The 20275-nt window shown below is 45.3% G+C and overlaps 1 protein-coding gene and 1 pseudogene across 1 annotated transcript in view; both read left to right on the top strand.

The window, feature by feature from the left end:
- Nucleotides 1-20275, top strand: part of LOC136161629 (small ribosomal subunit protein uS14-like) — a 539148-nt gene that overhangs the window by 269577 nt on the left and 249296 nt on the right. The gene's annotated exons all lie outside the window — the stretch shown is intronic.
- On the top strand, nt 8299-15431 carry LOC136157551 (zinc finger protein 678-like; annotated as a pseudogene).

The following is a 20275-nucleotide window of genomic DNA, read 5'->3' as shown; positions in this document are numbered from 1 at the left end:
GCTCCTGTTTCTTGGGTTAGTGGCCTGTCAGCAGAATCTTTGCCAGACCTAGGAATGAGCATTCCTAGCACCATGGGACAAAATGGATGTGATATGCCCCAACCATGGTCAAATTTATGGCCACAAAGGGGCCATGCCGACTGAAAACGAGCACTTGCCGTCTGCCCCAGCTAGGATTAAATCACGACTTGCTGCAGCACCTGCCCTGGGGCAGATCAGAAACGAGGCATCTGTGCTCTGGGAAAAGCTGGCAGAACAGGCCTTCAGATAGTTAGATACTCTCATGAGGGCAAAGATTTTCATGAGACCAGATTCTTGCCTCTTCTCATACCTAGAGGAGCACTAAAATCAGTAACAGTGACAACTGCTCTGATTAATATGGGAATCAAAGTTTAGAACCTACTTAGATTAAACTAGACAACTGGCTACCAGGCTACATGTCTCCTTGAAGTGCCAGGTCTAGACTGGGATTCTAGTTTATTCAACTAGGGAAAAATTGTGATTGATTTTTTTATATGAATGTTCAGGTTTTCACTCCTCCAACTACTTGAAACTGAGTCTGTCACACCTACGTCAGTCACTCTCAGCTAAAACAAAGACATCAAAGCATGTGAGACGACCCCAGAAGGCTCCATTCCTTTGGAGAGGGTAGCACCAGTGTGACTCTATCTGAACCAGGATCAAAATTGCTAAAAAATGTAACCTGGTTCTTACTCCTGCTATAGCTCCTGCTCACAATAATTTGTGATAATTAATCACAGATCTTTGGCCCCTGGCTTTTTAAATCCACTTGTTATGTTTGTCTCTTCCAGATTACGATGGTTTCCCATCAAGATAATGGTTCTAGCTACTCCTCGGAACAGATCCTGTGGGATTAACAACAGAAGTCACCCTGGGGCCCCTGAATGAGACAGGGTGAGAGCTCCATGCCCCCAGCTAGGTAAGATCTACAAGCCCCATGCCAGCCTGAAGAAGCTACAGAAGACAGACCTTCGCCCTTCAGCCTCACAATAAAGATTTTTGGGGTTCATGTCTCTCAGCAGGATTTGATGTAGGTGATAGAGAAGCCTGTGGGCTGGACAGCTGGTGTTTGTCAAGTGGAGTGAAATGGAAGCTTTGTTTTCACTCACACACTCCAAGGACAAACCTAGTGGCAGAAGCTGAAGTCTGCTAGTGTGAAGACAAAAGGTGTCCACTTCTGAGGTCAAAGAAGACTGCCCTGTACAAGGGCAGGAAGGCGCCTTGATGGCCAAAAAGTGAGGGGGCCCCATCCCATAATAAGTGTGGACATGCACCCACAGGCCTCTGTGGGGGGATCAGTCTTAGCAAATGTTGTGCCCACGTCTTGGGGAGGGTGCAGGGACCAGTCAGGTGTGAAAAAAGAGACAAGGTGATCGGCCAAAGGTAACCGAAGACCCAGAAGGACGGTCCTGAATGAGGGACTTACATCGCCTCCCCCTGGCTCCTCCTCAGGACACACACACACTTCTCTTGCTTCTGCATGTCTGCGCCACTCCTGTCTTAAACACCCTGTGTTTCTCTACACTCTCCCAGATGTTATGCTGTGTCAATAACAATGGACTTCTATACATATTTACACCTCTTGCCTCCTTAATATATTCTTGGGTTCAAACCAGGGAACGACCGAAGGTCACTTTGCTTCTACACTCCGGCCACCTTCGGTCTTGTGGGTGGCAAGCCTGCTTTCCATCCAGGGCACCCTGGTTCAACTCCGGGCAGGGAGCCGAGATCTCTCTCCAGGCCAGCTCATGGCGGTCTTCCCGAGATCACGATCCTACGTTTTCTGTCACCACGGCTGGAAAAGGCGTTATTTCATCGCATGTTGTGGTAGAATAATATCGCCTTGTATGTCTGTACTGCATCTTTTCTCTCCGCCATCTCTCCTTCTAAACGTTGGTTGCTTCACCCTCTTGGTTATTGAACCTAGAGCTGCCGATATCGCTGGGGTGTGGCTCTCTTCTAAAATATTAGTTTTTCTCCAGATCTCTCCCCAGGCATGGGAGCCCAATCAATGAAAATTCATACACATATATGATTTTTTAATTTATTTTTTACTGCTGGATAATAGCTTTGAAATTTTCTGTCAGTTTCTGACTAAGCTCATGCCAGCTCTAATTATAACTTATTTGAGGTTGAAGTGATTTATGATGTATGGGCCTTAGTGAGTAGCAAATTCAGGCCTTAGTGTGGAACAGACAGGCCTTAGCATTGACCAGACTCGGTGTGAACTAGACTCAGGCCTTAGTGTGGACCCGAGTCTGTACTGAGTGTGGAGCAGAGTCTGGCCTTAGCGTGGACCAGAGTCAGGTCTAGGTCTGGACCAGAGCCAGACCTAAGTGGGTAACAGTCACGCATCAGGTAGACTGGGTTCCACACTCAGGCCTGACTCTGGTCCACGCTCGGGCCTGACTCTGGTCCACATAAGGCCTGACTCTGGTACTTACTTACCCGGACTCAGGTCCATCCTGAGACCTGATTCTGGTGCACGCCAAGGCCATACTCTGGGGCACACTAAGCCCTGACTCTGGTGCACGCTAAGGCCTGACTCTGGTACTCACTTAGACCTGACTGTGGTACTCATTTTGGCCTGACCCTGGTCCCCTCCTATGCCTGTCTGTCATCCTCACTTAGGACAGACTCCGGTCCACACTAACTAAGGCCTGACACTGGTCGTCATTAGGACTGACTTTGGTCCACACTCAGGCCTCACCCTGGTCCACACTCAGGCCCGGCTGTGGTTCTGGTTTAATCCTGACTCTGGTACAAGTTAGGCCTGACCCTGGTAAAAACAACTGTGAAAACCTGGGGGCAGTTAACATCCACCAAGCCTGCGTGTGCGCTCAGTTGATTCCGTCGTGTCTGATTCTTTGTGATGCTGTGGACTGTGGCCCACCAGTCTCTGTCCATTGGATTCTCCAGGTAACAATTCTGGAATGGGTTTCCATGCCCACCTTGAGGTATCTTCTTGACCCAGGCATCCAACCAGTGACGTCTCCTGCGTTTTCTGCATCTCAGGCAGATTCTTTACTGCAGAGCCACCCGGGAAGGCCCTCACCAAGCCTGGGGACCTGTCAAAAAACAAACAAACAAACAAAAACCCTACTCCCAACAACTGTTCTCTGGAAGGTAGTGGACAAAGAGCCTAAGACCCAAATCACCAAGGCCCCACCTCACAGCCCCCTCCCTGGAGGCCCCACCTTGGCAGGACCCCACCCCACTGTGCTTCTCCATGGGAGGCCCTGCCCCCCCTCTCCTCCCCAGGGGTCCCACCCCACCCCTCACTGGTTTCAGAATCAGGTCCTCACTAAGCCAAGATTCCGGTTCTCATACGGCTCTACCCTGGTTCTCACAAGGCCCGACTGGTTCTCAGGCCCGACTCTGGTTCTGAAGCCTGCCGCTGGTCCTCACTAAGGTAAGATTCCGGTTCTCATACAGCTCTACTCTGGTTCTCACTGAGGCCCGACTGGTTCTAAGGCCCAACTCTGGTTCTGAAGCCTGCCGCCGGTCCTCACTGAGGCCTTTGCGCTCGTCAGCACTGTGCCTGCCGTGCCAACACTCGGTGCTACTTCCCCGCCCTGGATGTCCTCCTGGGCTCCTGTTTGCCTTTGGCCTCCTACCTTGTTTCCTTTTCCACACCCACTCTTCCCTGGACCCTCCCCAGCACGCATGTACAGCCTTTTCCTCACGTTGATCCCCCACACAGGCCTGTGGTGCGTGTCACTTCCTGTGGGATGGGGCCACATGCTTCTCTCGGCCCCAAGTAGCCCTCCTGCCCGTGTGCCGAGAGGGAAGCTTTTCTTGTCCTCAGGACTGGGCATTTTATCTCTTTACCCCAGCAGGGCTCAGCTTCTGCCACTAGCTCTGTCCTTGGAGTGTCTGGGTGAGAGCAAAGCTTCAACTTTACTCCACTCGATAGACCAGCTTTCCAGCCTGGGGGCCCTCTGTCTTCTCCCTTAAATCCCTCTGAGAGACACGAACCAAAAAGATGTTTATTGGGAAGATGAAGGTGGAGGCCTCTCTTCTGTAGCTTCTTCAGGCTGGCATGGGACTGTAGACCCCACCTAGCTGGGGTCACAGAGCTCTCGCCCTGTCTCATTAAGGGACCCCAGGGTGAGTTCTGTTGTTATTCCCGCAGGATCTGTTCTGAAAATTGGCTGGAATCTCTGCATCACCACTATCTTGATGTGAAACTGTAGTAATCTGAAAGAGAGAAATTTAACAAGGAGATTTAGAAAGGCAGGGGCCAAAGATCAGCAAAAGAATGACTGTGACCAGGGGCCCAAGCAGGAGTAAGAGCCAGGTTATGTTTTTTAGCAATTTTGATCTAGATAGAGTCAGCACTTGTGCTACCCTCTCCAAGGGAATGGAGCCTTCTGCTGTGGTCTCACATGCTTTGATGTCGTTTGTATTAGCCCAGAGTGACTACGGGAGGTGTGACAGACTCAGTCGAAGTAGTTGGAGGAGTGAAAACTTGAACATTAATAAGCAAAGTAGATCTCTCATTTTTTTTTTTTTTTTCCAGGAGAGTAAGCTTGAATTCCAGTCTAGATCTAGCACTTCAAGGAGATCTTTAGCCTGGTAGCCAGTTGTTTAGATTTATCTAAATAGAGTTTAACCTCTGATGTGGTACTATTAGAACACAAAAAAATCACAAAACCCAGAGCAGTTGTCAGAGTTACTGATTTTAGTGCTTCTCTAGGCATGAGAAGAGGCAGGAATCTGGGCTCATGAAAATCTTTACCTGAAAACATCTGACTGTCTGCAGGCCTGTCCTGCCAGTTCTCCCAGAGCACAGAGGCCGCGCTCCTGATCTCCCCCCTCAGCGCCTTTCAGGGGGTGCTGAAGGCCAACAGTGGCGGTGGCTCCTGATTTAATCTTCGCAGGAGCAGACAGCAGGAGCCAGCTTCCTGTCAGCATGGCCCCTTCATGGCCGTAAGTCTGACCACGGTTTTGGTGGCATTTCACATCCGGTTTGAGCCATGGTGCTAGGAATGTTCGTTCCCAGGCCTGGCAGAGATTCCGCTGACAGGGCGCGCAGTGCAACGTCACTGGACGAGGCCATAACGCAGTAACCAAGAGCCACTGGGCCGCCTATGTGGACAGCAAGATGGCTGTCTGAGGAGGCCTTACAAATAGCTGAGAAAAGTAGAGAAGCGAAAGGCAAAGGAGGAAAGGAAGGATATACGCATTTGAATGCAGAGGTCCAAAGAAGAGCAAGGAGAGATAAGAAAGCCTTCCTGAGAGATCAATGTAAAAAAACGGAAGAAAACAATAGAATGGGAAAGACTAGAGATCTCTTCACAAAAATCAGAGATACCAAGGGAACATTTCATGCAAAGATGGGCTCAATAAAGGACAGAAATGGTATGGACCTAACAGAAGCAGAAGAGATTAAGAAGAGGTGGCAAGAATACCCAGAAGAACTGTACAAAAAAGGTCTTAATGACCCAGATAACCACAATGGTGTCACTCACCTAGAGCCAGACATCCTGGAGTGTGAAGTCAACTGGGCCTTAGAAAGAATTACTACCAACAAGGCTAGTGGAGGTGATGGAATTCCAGCTGAGCTATTTTAAATCCTAAAAGATGATGCTATGAAAGTGCTTCACTAGGTATGCCAGCAAATTTGGAAAACTCAGCAGTGGCCACAGGACTGGAAAAGGTCAGTTTTCATTGCAGTCCCCAAAAAGGGCAATGCCAAAGAATGTTCAAACTACTGCACAATAGCACTCATTTCACATGCTACCAAGGTAATGCTCAAAATCCTTCAAGCCAGCCTTCAACTGTACGTGAACTGAGAACTTCCAGATGTACAAGCCGGATTTGGAAAATGCAGATTAAATTGCCAACATTCATTGGATCACAGAAAAAGGGAATTCCAGAAAAACATCCACTTCTGCTTTATTGACTACACTAAAGCTTTTGACTGTGTGGATCACAACAAACTGTGGAAAATTCTTAAACAGATGAGAATACCAGACCACCTTAGCTGCCCCCTGAGAAACCTGTATACAGGTCAAGAAGCAACAGTTAGAACCGGACATGGAACAACAGACTGGTTCCAAACTGGGAAAGGAGAATGTCAAGGCTTTATATCATCAGCCTGGTTATTTAATGCATATGCAGTGTACATTCTGGAAAGAAACTCTAGTGCCGGGAGCCAACACACGAGACCCTACCCCTAACAAGGCTGTAAGGGAAAAAACCTGACGGGCAAGGCGTATCAGGTTTTCAGGGGTTTTTCGAAAAGGCCAGCTCATGAGATCCCACCCATGACAAGGTCACGAGGAGAAAGCCTGACAGGCAAGGCAGATCAGGTTTTCAGGGATTTCGGAAAGCTGCCCCCGGCTCTCACCTTAAAGATGATATCTGTCTTTCTGATGCCTGCCTCAATGGACTACTCCCTAATTCCTCTGACACAGGCAGGAAGGCCTTCCCCGATCTCTTCCCAAATAAGAATCAATTTAGAATTTTAATCAATAAGTTTCCCAGGTGGTGGTATTTTATGAAATTATTTAGGGTGAAAGGAGTGTTTTAATTTAAACTCCTTTGCTGGTAGTTTGTTAGCCAAATGCCTTTATGCCCTTGGTACTAATATGCATGATTGCTTATAATATCCTAATCATAAAATAGCATAAAGAACCTGATTATATAAAAGCCCTAATAGATATAGAGCCCTTTTAAGGGGTAAAGGAGTCCTATTAGAAAACATAAGAAAATTATTCTATAGGTGGTTATTGGGTTGTGATTTGCTTGCTGTGTTTTGCTTGCTGTATTTTTGCCTTTAATATGCTAAGATTGTGTTATAAAAACCATTTTTAATATAGTTAAAGATCTAGGGAAATAAGAACTTAGCCCTAGTGTGGTAACAATGAGATGGTTGTTAATTGTCAGCCAGGAGTACTAGGCAGAAGCTGCCTCACTGAAGCCGCAGAGTCTGTATGGAGTAAACTTCTTAGATAAACGCAACTGACAACTTTTGCAGAAAGATTAATTTTTGTATTAACAAGAATATAATTCTACTCTGTACTATCTCCCTATGACCCTGTTACCTTTCAGTTAAGGTCACCATAAAAACGGAAAATAGGTTTACAATCACCTGACCTGCATAAAATGTTAATAGCCCCAAGGCCATAAGATAATGTACAAGACCCGCATAAACAAAGAAGTATGCAGAAAACACCCTGGTTTCGTAAAGGACAAGCTGACGTAATGCTAAACTATCTTCCCCTTAGAAATGTACTAACTTAGGGTATAAAAGCTATGGTAAAAAATAAAGCATTGCCAGACTCTTCCAGACTCTCTGCACCCCCATCTGGTCATTCTGTCTCTCTCTCTCTTTCTCTCTCTCTCCCCCTCGCAGACTTGGCCCTATCAAGGCTAGTCTCACGTCTCTCTCTCTCGCCGACGCCGTTCATCCTGCGGGTACCCCCTGGATCCTGCCGAGGCTGGACCCCAGCACTCTAGTAATGTAATAAGTGATGAAAGAGGTTCGTCCCAAATGTAGTTTAGAAAACAGGAGAGGGTTGATACAAGAAAGACAAGTGAATGATGTTTTAAAAAAAAGTAGCAAAGGATTTAATCAAATCTAAATAAATATCAAAGAATGTATTGGAATTAATTCCATGTATCAAAGTAAGACAAAGGATTGTTCTAAATTTTCAATAGTTATATCATTTGCTTATTAAGGATAAGACAATGACAGTTCACTGGAATCTTGATGCATCTTTTTCATATCAACCAAAGTCATGAATATTAGTTGACATGTTTGTGATAACGACATCTCTGATAACCCTAGAAAAGTATGTGAAAGGCTTCCCAGAAGAGTCATGTAGCTAGTTACATCTTGTTTATTAAATGATTAGCCTCTATTTTGTAACCACAGAAGTCACAATTCTCAGCTCATTGTATCAGAGCAATGAATATTGTTGTCTATGTTTGTAAATCTGTATTTTAATTAAGGTCACACAGTGGATTGTAAAAGGTTTTATTATGACTATGTGTGATATTCTTATATGTTAATTAATAAAATTGAATGGTTTTTGGTGATAAAGTTGATGTGTAATGAATGAAGTGTTAACCCACCACCAACATTAAACTCTCCCACCTTCCTTAAGGTTACGGGGGAGAGATTGTGACAATAAACTATTAGGTAGCACAGAGGATAACATCTGTAACAATTAGTTACCTCACTACCCTTAACCCTCAAACAATGTGATAATATATTTTCCATCAATTCTGCATGTACCTTCCCCTGCGCCCCGTAACTGCTGGGGCATGGTGACGGCTCTAATAAGAAGGATCCTACAGAGTGCTGTTGAGAGCTCCCCTGAACTGTTCCATGCTGTTGCTGCCTCAGCGTCTGTCTGGGGAGCAGACAGCCTGGAGGTCCTTGAACTCACACCAGCCAGTTCTGTGAGCACTTGCCCTAGATGACCCCCTTCCTTGAGACCAGCAGTCTTGCTGAACCCCCGGGTCTACTTCACAGGACCCCCTTCAGTGACACCCTCAGAGCTGACCAGAATCCTGCTCCTCTGGTTTGAATGGACCCATCCACACTCAGCCTGGGGAGCCCAGAGCACTTCACCCAGGGTCACTTAGAAAGGCCTGAACCCCAAGAATTGCAGCTTTCTCTGCCTGGTTCTAGCCTGACCTCCCTCAGAAATTCCCACCCTAAACCCTCCCCTCCTGAGAGGTCTCAGCTGTGCTGAGTGTGAGGGCTGAAGCCCAGGGCTCCTGAGTGTGGGTCTTGGGGGAGAAGCATCAGAACAAACAGGGAACTTGCTGAAGACTCATTTCACGGCCCCACCTCAGACCTGCAGATTCATAACTTCTTAGAGTGGGGACCTGACCTCGAGGGGTTCAATTCACTGAAATGGTTCAGGAAGAATCTGAACCATTGGCCAAGTGGTTTCCATCTGTTTCCCATCAGGGTCACGTGACCGGTGGTAGGAAATGACCTCCCCGGCGCCCTCCCCTGAGTTCTCTCTTGGGCCTGTGGGAGCCCCAGTGTGCTGTGTAGGAAGTGCTCCAGGGGTCTCTAAGGGGGGCCCTTAGAAGGAGGAGACTCCTGGTCCATTTGTGAGAGCTGAGGCCCAGCGTCAGTCCGCGGAGAGGCAGCAAGTTCTGCTCTGCGTGGGCTTTAAAGGGGCAAGTCAGTGCAACCCACACACCCGTGTGAGCACAATTTGGGGGAATTTATATGAAGAAAGAAGAGTAGACGGCGACAACAACAACAATTTGATAGATTGGTCTCCACGGAGGAGTTGATTGTCCTGAATCTCGCCTGAGACGAAGGACAGGAGAGGTCGGCCTTTCTCGCTTTTCAAGGTCCTTCTGCCTGTGGGGGTGTTGAGAGCAGGCGAAGGAGCTGTGCTGGCACCTCTGGAGGTGTAATCTCACGATGCTGAGGTGATTCCTCCACAGTCGTGAAGCGAAAACGACCCAGGGCAGGAGGAAGAAGAGGAGGGAATGGCAGCTTCTCAGGGGAATGTCCTGATCCAGGTGAGAGGCTGTGTCTGCTTTTTCCTCCTTAAATGCCCTGGATTGAAAACATATACATCTTTAATTCTCTTTTTCCGGTATTCTTGCCTGGCGAGGTGGTTTTCAACTATTAAATCCTATTTTTTCTTTTATTTTATGAGTCACAATCTGGCTCTTCTCTGTGCATGGGCCTCTTCTTTTCTGCCTCCAGGCTCCCTACAGGGCATGAAGCATTCCCAGTGGGAATGAACAGCTTTCAGTTTTTCAAAATATTCCCTTTTGGAAAGATCAACAAGGGAACGCTTTGATATGCAGAATTCCCCTTGGGATGGGGTGGGGTCGCAAAGAGTCAGACATGACTGAGTAACTCTTCAGTTCAGTGTAGTCGCTCAGTCGTGTCCAACTCTTTGCGACCCCGTGAATCACAGCACGCCAGGCCTCCCTGTCCATGACCAACTCTCGGAGTTTACTCTAACTCATGCCCATCTAGTTGTTGACGCCATCCAGCCATCTCATCCTCTGTCATCCCCTTCTCCTCCTGCCCCCAATCTCTCCCAGCATCAGGGTCTTTTCCAATGAGTCAACTCTTCTCATAAGGTGGCCAAAGTATTGTAGTTTCAGCTTCAGCATCAGTCCTTCCAATGAACACCCAGGACTGATCTCCTTCAGGAGGGACTCCTTGCAGTCCAAGGGACTCTCAAGAGTCTTCTCCAATATCGTAGTTCAAAAGCATCAATTTTTGGGCGCTCAGCTTTCCTCACAGTCTAGAATTCCTTAGAGACTTTTGAAAAAATTCTGACTATACTCTACATTGGTAAGAAAGATCTGTTGTTTAAATGTGCTATTAGGGATACAGAACAGGGGAGGTATTTTTGGAGTAAAAATGCATAAAGCTGAAATTTTCTCAAGATAAATTGAGATTTCCTTAATTTTGCCGAAAGTACCTGAGCAGAGACCATGTGTCTTCTCGAGTGTTTCTCTCACCTGACACCAGTTTATCCCATTACATCTGATGGTCACCGATTCGGGTGTTTTCTGCTGGATTCTCACACCATGAAGTTCCATTTTTTTCTGTTTATCTTTAATAAAATCTTGGAAAGACGTAGTGAGGGGGGTGCACAATCCAACACAGTTAAGGTGGAAACTCCATTTCCTCCTAGTATCTTTTTGCTGCTCATTGGCTCTGAAATATGAGCACTCAGCTGTGTTCAGGAGAGATACTGAGTTTTGTAAGGAGATGCTTTCATTAGTCAAGTCAGACTCTTTCCCTTATGGGTTATTACAAATATTGAGAATAGTTCCCTGGGCTACACAGCAGTTCCTTCTTGGTTGTTTTTGTACATACTAGAGCATATATGTTAAACACAAAGTCCTAATTCTGTTCATTTTTCTTTGTGTGTGTGTGTTGATTTTTCTAACGAGCAGGTTCCCTTGGAGAAAAGGAAGAATCCCAGCGCTAGGTGTGAATGAATGAAGCAGATGACACAGGTGAGGGGTCCAAAGACCACAGAGGAAGCCAGACTTGTTCAGGTGGTCTGGGGAGGCCTGCTTCACTAGAGTGAGAAGCCTGGGTTTATTTCTGTCAAAGAGGGACATGATCTTCCCCGTTCTTCTGCTCTTAAACCTCCGTGTGTTGTTCTTCAGCTCCAGTGGTTTTTCCCTCACTTTCACTGAGAGCCAAAACCTTCCTCCTGGTCTCTGGGGACCTGCATACTCTCGCTGCTTTGGGGGACCTAAGAAAAGCTGCTTACAGTTCTGACAAAGTCTGCCTTAAGGCCTTCCCAAATTCCTGACTCTGCCTCAAGTCAGAAACGTGTGAGGAGAGTTGTGGAGATGCTGGGATTAGTTGACAAAATTCCAGAAATACTGGGAGCAGATATATGCTTCCTGCTTTCCAGTTTCCAATGGAAACTTCAAACGTGACTCTCCGAAGTTCAGACTCAGTCCCTGAGATCATAAAATGTAATCCCCAATTTCTACCTCCCAATTTTTACTTCCTATGAGCAAATTTTAGACATCTTAAGTGCATTTACCCCAACTCATCAATGCTAAAACCATGTAATATATCTATTAACTCACAGGAATATTTTTTTACTGTTCTTTTATTTTGTACTGGAGTATAACCGATGAACAATGTTGTGGGCAGCAGAGTGACTCAGCCATCCATGTACATGTGTCCGTTCTCCCCCAGATTCCCCTCCCATCCAGGCAGCCACATGACATTGAGCAGAGTTCCCTCTGCAGTACAGCAGGAACTTGTTGGCTATCCATTTTAAATATAGTAGTATGTACATGGTGATCCTTTATGGAGAATTGATATTTATTTTTCTTGAAAGGTTGCTGAAATTTTCCAGTTAATTCATCTAATCGAGGGATTTTTTAAATTACTTTTTTACTCTTTACTAATAGTTTTAGGTGTGTTATAATTTTTTAATTCACTCATGCTAACATCTAAGGTGTTCTGTGTTTCTAAGAATTGAATCTTTCTTTGAGGTATTCAACTTTTTGGTATAGTATCTTTCATCGTAACCTGATAGAATGACTTTTTGTTCTATGTAACATGTACAGGGCCGTTGTTTTTACTTCTGATCTTACTTGCATCTCACCTCTTCTTAATCTAGCTAAGGGTTTGTCAGTATTGCATACAACTGTAAAGCATATTCACTCCAAGTACTAAGTGGGATCTCGGTTATTTGTTATCTTTCAGTGATATCTTCTCATGACACCCAGGGTTTGTTCCCAAAGAAGCCGTGCATAGGAGATTCATGTGTGAGGTGCTGGGAAGTTCTGAGAGCTCTCAGCTTGGAAATCTGTACTTAATGAAAGACTGGGAAAGTAAGGGGGCCTGTGAAGGGCAAAAAGATGTTGTTTTAGATGGAACCAAATCGGGACAATTATCCATGATGAAAACATGATTGCCAAAAGAAATTGAGGATGTGTGTCAAATTGGAAAAAATCCCATTTGAAGTCAATAAGTTCGGCAGAAAAATATGTTTTTGTAAGCAAGGACCCATATAATTAAAAAGAAATACATATTCTCTGATGTGAAATTTTGAAAACATGGAAAGTCACCTAGTCTATGCTATAAATAATCACTCAAACCAGCATGAACATAGGTTTGAATTAAACAGTCAGTCATATGCCGGGAGCCAACACACGGGACCCCACCCTTGGAAAGGCCATAGGGGAGAAAAACCTTACGGGCAAGGCGAAAACCTTAACGGCAAGGCGAATCAGGTTGTCAGGGGTTTTTCGAAAAGGCCAGCTCATGAGATCCCACCCATGACAAGGTCATGAGGAGAAAGCCTGACAGTCAAGGCAGATCAGGTTTTCAGGGATTTCGGAAAGCTGCCCCCGGCTCTCATCTTAAAGATGATATCTGTCTTTCTGATGCCTGCCTCAATGGACTACTCCCTAATTTCTCTGACACAGGCAGGAAAGCCTTCCCCGATCTCTTCCCAAATAAGAATCAATTTAGAATTTTAATCAATAAGTTTCCCAGGTGGTGGTATTTTATGAGATTATTTAGGGTGAAAGGAGTGTTTTAATTTAAACTCCTTTGCTGGTAGTTTGTTAGCCAAATGCCTTTATGCCCTTGGTACTAATATGCATGATTGCTTATAATATCCTAATTATAAAACAGCATAAAGAACCTGATCACCTAAAGTCTTTAGTAGGCACAGAGCCCTTCGGGGGTGAGGAAGCCCTATGAGAGAACATAAAAATATTATTCTAAAAGTGGATATAGTTAAAGATTTAGAAAAATAAGAGTTTAAATTTGTTAATTTTAACCAGGAATGCTAAACAGGGGCTGCCTCACTGGAGCTGCAGAGTCTTTGTGTGGTAAACCTTTTAGATAAATTTAACTGATAACTTCTGCAAAAGGACTGACCTTTGTGTTCATTAAAGAATAGATAATGGAAAACAGCTTTGCATTCACCTAGGTCATAAAATGTCAATAGGCCCCAAGGCCAGAAGATAATGTACAAGACCCTCATAAACAAAGAAGTATGCAGAAAACACCCTGGTTTCCTGAAGGACAAGCTGACGTAATGTTAAACTATCTTCCCCTTAGAAATGTACTAACTTAGGGTATACAAGCTATGGTAAAAAATAAAGCATTGCCAGACTCTTCCAGACCCTCTGCACCCCCGTCTGGTCATTCCCTCTCTCTCTCTCTCTCTCTCTCTCTCTCTCTCTCTCTCTCTCTCTCTCTCTCTATCTCTCTCTCTTTCTCTCTCTCCCTCGCAGACTTGGCCCTATCAAGGCTAGTCTCACGTCTCTGTCTCTCTCGCCGACGCCGTTCATCCTGAGGGTACCCCCTGGATCCTGCCGAGGCTGGACCCCGGCAGTCATACATGTCTGAAAGCCAGCGATTTGAAAATGAAGGAAGAAAATCTCACGATGATCAAGTTTAGAGATCCTTTAGTGAGGGCTCATTATTTTTCCAACAAGAAACATTTTCTCCCTATTCCAATATCTGTTATGTCGATAATAATGAGAGAGTCTTTATCTGGCCGCCGTCATTCAATGGGTGTCATAGTACAGATAATGCGGAACAACCTTCCCTGTGTAATCCAGCGAGTGAGGCCTTAAGCGAGAGCTCCATCTTCAGTTATTACAACAGTATTTATGATGGAGCCAGAATCTACCCATGCCTTGAACCTGGGAATCACTTTGACCAAGACTCAGGTCTCATGAATCATCAGAGAACTCAGTGTTTAGAGAACCATGAGGAATGGGATGAATATAGAAATGTCTTTTATCAAAGCTCAAATCTTATTACAGATAGGAATATCCACACTGAAGAAAACAATTACAAATTTAGTGAATGTGTTCAAGTTTCTAACCAGTCATCACAACTTACTCAACATCCGAGTATTCATGCTAAGGGGGAACACGGCAAGTGGAATAAATGTGGGAAAGTCTTTCCTCAATTATCAGATCTAAACGGACACAGGAAAACCCATACTGGAGGGAAACCTAACCAATGCACAGAATGTGGCAAAACCTTTAGCAAGCCCTCAAACTTTACTCGACATCTCAGAACTCATACTGCAGAGAAGACTTACAAATGTACAGAATGTGGCAAAGCCTTTACTCGGAATTCAAACCTTAATCAACATAGGCGAATCCACACTGGGGAAAAACCATATAAATGTCAGAATTGTGGGAAAGCCTTTAACCAAAGTATGGCACTTACTCGTCATCAGCGAATCCATACTGGGGAGAAGCCATATAAATGTCAGAATTGTGGGAAAGCCTTTAACAAAAGTACGACACTTATAGAACATCAGCGAATCCATACTGGGGAAAAACCATACAAGTGTAGAGAATGTGGCAAAGCTTTTAGCTATTGCTCAAATCTTAATCGACATCAGCGAATCCATACTGGGGAAAAACCATACAAGTGTCGAGAATGTGGCAAAGCTTTTAGCTATTGCTCAAATCTTAATCGACATCAGCAAATCCATACTGGGGAGAAGCCATATAAATGTCAGAATTGTGGGAAAGCTTTTAAGCAAAGTATGGCAGTTACTCAACATCAGCGAATCCATACTGGGGAGAAACCATCCAAGTGTAAAGAATGTGGCAAAACTTTTATCAGTTCCTCAAATCTTAATCGACATCAGAGAATTCATACTGGGGAGAAGCCTTATGAATGTACAGAATGTGGCAAAGCCTTTATCAGGCGTTCATATGTTATTCAACATCAGTGAATTCATACAGGAGAGAAGCCTTATAAATGTACAGAATGTGGCAAAGCCTTTAATCAGAGTTCAAACCTTAATAAACATAGGCGAATTCATACAAGAGAGAAGCCTTATAAATGTACAGAATGTGGCAAAGCCTTTAATCATAGTTCAAACCTTAATAAACATAGGCGAATTCATACTGGGGAGAAACCATACAAATGTAAAGAATGAGGCAAAGCTTTTAACTGACACTCAAACCTTACTAGCCATAACATAATTCATACTGCCAAGTAGTCTTACAAATATAAATAATGTGACAGAGCCTTTAAGTGAACCGTCACCTCACTCAGCATCAGAGAGCGTGTGCTGGAGACAGACCCTACAAATGTAATAAGTGAGGAAACAGGTTTGTCCTAAGCATACACATCAGAAAATGCCGGAGGGTTCATCTTGGGAAGAACGTTTAATGCTGTGAGAAATGTACAAAACGAATTTAAAAACTCAGGTCTAAATAAATATCAGAGAATTCATCAAAGATAGCATTCAGTCAATAACACTTTTCTGGTATTACTTTAAATCAGGATATTATAGAAAATAATCCATAGTTAAAACACTTAGAAAACTTATTTGTTACTTGGACCATAGGATCAAGGTGAGAGATGTTGGACAATATAATTATTATCATTGTATCCTTGTTCATATTGACATTATGTGAAAATAAAATTTAATATAACTCAACTTTCAAATTACTACAGGCTAGACCTTTGTTTCTAGTGTGTATGTGAACTCACATGCTTTTTTAAAAACTAATATTCTTGATCTTTGCTGTCTCAAAGTTAAACAAGACCCTTCTATATTAGGTGGAAACAATTTTTATCTACTTTTCTATGGACTATTAAGGATCTTGTAATATGAAATGTATAGTGGAAGTCTAAATGAAGGTGATGACTATCATTGTTTAAAACATTCCTCTATGTCACCATTAGGTAAGTGTTCAGAGAATAATTCTTTGTATTAAAGTAAGAGAGTCTAAATTTTAAAGAGTTGTGCCAATGGTTTTTTATGGATATAAAGATGGCAGTTCACGGAAATCTTGATGTATATTTATAACTGCAATAACTAGAAGTCATGAATTTTAGTTGACATGGTAGGAATCAGGAAATCTTCACAGATACCCAAGAAAAATCTATGTAACCTTTTCCTGAAAGGTCATGTAATTAATGTACATCCTTGTTTACTAAATTTTGGCTCTCTCTGTTTTGTAAACCATAAATATCACATTTCTCTGACCATTGTATCAGAAGAACAAGAATGTTTCCAAATGCTTATAATCTGTATTTGATCAAAGATTATAAACTTTGGAAAGTTTTATTTAGATTATGTGTGAACTTACTATATGTTAATTAATAAAAGTGAACAGCTTTTCATATATTAAACTTGATGTATAATTGATGAAGTGTTCTCATCAGTAACAAGCTTCCAGGTGGTTCAGTGGTAAAGAACCTGCCTGCCAATGCAGGAGACACAGGAGATGTAGGTTTCATCCCTGGCTCAGGAAGATCCCCTGGAGAAGGAGATGGCAACCCACTCCAATATTTTTGCCGTGGGAAATCCCATTGACAGAGGAGGTTGGTGGGCTCCAGTGCATGGGGTTGCCAAGAGTCAGACAGAACTGAGCATGCACACATGTATTCCACCACCAATGTGAACACTGATAGAAGCATTAACATCCCCCTTGGTTTTTTTTTTAAGTCGTCACTAACTGATGGTGAATACAAAGTATCTGTAACACAGTAGGATGACATCTCATGGGGCTTCCCAGGTAGTGCTAGTGGTAAAGAATTTGTCTGCCAATGCCAGAGACATAAGAGACACTGGTTCGATCCCTGGTTCCGGAAGATCCCCTGGAGGAGGGCAGGGCAACCCATTCCAGTGTTCTTGCCTGGAGAATCCCATGCACAAAGTCTGGCAGGCTACACTCCACGTGGTCACAAAGAGTTGGACACGTCTGAAGTGACTTAGGATGCATGTAGAATGACATCTCATGGTAACTCCTCTTTTTCTACTGGCCATAACCCTCAAATAACTTGAGATCATATTTTCCATAAATGGTACAGTGCATCATTTCCTCGTTTTTAACATCTGGGACATTATGATGCTTACAGTATGGATTGCATAGGAGTATTGGCGAGAGTTACTTACACTGACCATTATATTGCTGCCTTAGCATCATTTGTGTAGACTGGTGGCCTGCACGTGCCTTGCTTTGACACCAGTTATTCACATAAGCACACGTGCTAGATAACAGCCTGCAAATTCATAAGCAAATGTAAATTCCTCATAGGTCTTCCCTAGCAGCCTTTATAACCAGCCGTCCTCCTAAATCCCAGGTCCTTCTATTTTGATTTATCCATTCATTTATTTCCGGCTACGCTGGGTCTCTGTTGCTATGCGGGCTTTTCTCTAGGTGTGGTGCACGGGTTTCTCACTGCGGGGGCTTCTCTCGTGCAGCGCGGGCTCCAGGGCACACACTTCAGTAGTTGCAGCCCCAGGGCTCCAGAGCACAGGCTCAGTACTTGTGGGCACGGGCTTAGCTGCACCGCGGCCCGTGGGATCTTAATGGTCGGGCATGGAACCCGTGTCCCCTGCGTTGGCAGGAGGATTCTTAGCCACAAGGAAAGTCATTAATTCTCGGTGAGGATGCTTCAAGTTCTCCAGGCAGCCTTGATGCACAGAGACACCTGAGAAGAGGCTCTGGGACATGAGGGAGAAGCATTCTAAAGCTCTGATCTTGACCATCATCAGAATAAAAAGGGAAAAATTAGCAGTTGAAAACCACCTCAATAGGCAACATCAGAAGTAGAGAATGAAAGGTTTATAAACTGTAAATGCAGGGCATTTCCGGAGGAAAAGCAGACGTAGCCTCTGACCCAGGACAGACGTTTACCCGAGGAGCTGCCATTTCCTCCTCTTTTCCTCCTGCCCAGGGTCGTTTTCTCCTCAAGGTCATGGGGAAGAATCACTCAGCGTCCTGAGATTACACCTTCCAAGGCGTCAGCACGGCGCCTTCGCCTGCTCCCCACGCGCCCACAGGCAGGAGCTTGACAAGCCGAGAAGGCCCACCTCTCCTGTCCTGTCTCAGGAGAGATCAGGACGATCAGCTCCCCCCGGAGACGCACCGTCAGGCTCTCCTTTGTGTCCACACGCGTTCGCTCCCCGGATTCCGCCAGCACGGGACCGGTGAGCGGCACCGGCGTCCGCCTCCCGACCCCGGCCCGGCAGACCCCGCCGCCCCTCCGGGCCTGAAGCTGGCGCTGAGCCCTCGCAGACGCGCCGAAGCCCCGCGTTCAGCCCGGGCCGCGCCGGGAGCCGGAAGACGAGCAGCGCGGCTGCACCCCGGGACCAGGGGCCGGAGTTTGCGAGGAGGGGCCTCCTGGGCCCCCAGATGAGAACCGCTTCCCTGAAGATGTTCTCTGCAGCCTTAAAGTGGATACGAAGCCTCCGCAGTCTAAGAAGTGGTGAGTTGGCCGGTTTGAGGGGAAGCCGTGAGCCGGCACGTTGAACAAGCCCTGTGGGTGCTGACGCGGCTCCTGTCACACCCGTCTTCCGTGGCTCTGAGCCGGAGCCATCGCACACAGCACCCCTGGGAGCCCTGAGCCGGCGAGGGCGCGGGGCTGGAACCTCTGAGAACGTCGGCTCCGTCCGCCTGATGCCCGGGAGGGGCTCCTCCTGGGGGCGGCCCTCCGTGGCCGCGAGCTGCGCTTGGGGAAGGGGAGGCGGAGGCGAGTGGAGGACAAAGTCTTGGCGGGGTGAGGCTTGCTCTCCCAGATCTTCCAAAGTTACCCCGAGTCCCGGGCCCTGTCTCCCCCTCCCCTCCCTGGGGCCGCTTGCTTCCGTGCTCAGTAGCTCAGCGGTGTCCGCTCTTCTGCGACCCCGTGGGCGAGAGCCCTCCAGGCTCCTCTGCCCTTGGGGTTTCCCAGCAGGGATACTGGCGTGGATTGTCATTCCCTTCAGGGGATCTTCCTGACCCAGGGATCGAACCATCGTCTCCTGGGTCTCCTACATGACAGGCGGATTCTTTACCACTGAGCCACCTGGGAAGACCCTTGGGGCCACAGGCATTCCCAAAATGATTTGCGTTGTGACCACCTATCCGTAGGTGAGGGGGCCTCCATCTTCAGAGACCCGGGGACGCCAAGGTATTTACATCACAGCTTTCTCTGAAAATGAACCAAAGGCAGTCACGGAGGATGGATTAAAATGGGACGGGACCAAAGCCTTTGGACATGATGCCGTAAATGTGTATTTGATCATACACAAAGGAAGTAGTGATCAATATTAAGTGATAAGGCACATTGTAACTGAATTTGAAGATGAGAGTTTTTTTGGTGTTGCTGCCCTATTGTATGTGTGTTTCTACATTTTAAGAATTGTTTGGGGGATTTCCCTGGTGGGGCAACGGTTAAGAATCTGCCTTGCAATGCAGAGGACGTGGGTTTCATCCCTGGTCAGGGAACTAGGATCTCACTTGCCACAGGGCAACTAAGTCCATGCTCCCACAACTAGGACCTGACTCAATCAAATAAATAAATACTAAAAAAAAAAAAAAAAAAAAAAGAATTATGTGGCTATAGTTTGTTCTCTCCCTACTGTTTATCTGATATTTTATCACATCTATAAAGTGCGTTAATTGAGGTAAAAATAAAACAAGGGAAACATATCCATTCTCTAAATATTAGTTGAGAGCATTAAATCTTTTTAAAAAGATCCTATGAAGTGTGCATGCCCCAATAACAATGTACTTTTTAAAGTTTAAAGATTATTTTTAGAGAAGGTTTAGTTTCACAGCAAAATTCAGAGAAAGGTACAGAAATTTTCATATGCTTCTTATTCCCACATACATATAACCTCCTTCTTTATCATCCTCCTCCAACATAAGGGTACTTCTGTTACCACTGATGAATCTATAGTGACATCATAAGTATTTAGGGTCCATAGTTTACCTTATAGTTCACTTTTAGGGTTGTACAGTTTGTGACACTGGAGAAACATATAGTGACATGAATCCATTATTT

This window comes from Muntiacus reevesi, chromosome 2 (genome assembly GCF_963930625.1).
Source record: "Muntiacus reevesi chromosome 2, mMunRee1.1, whole genome shotgun sequence".
NCBI classification, from domain to species: Eukaryota; Metazoa; Chordata; class Mammalia; order Artiodactyla; family Cervidae; genus Muntiacus; species Muntiacus reevesi.
The sequence above is the reverse complement of the archived record's forward strand: the minus strand, read 5'-3'. Positions and strand labels throughout refer to the sequence as shown.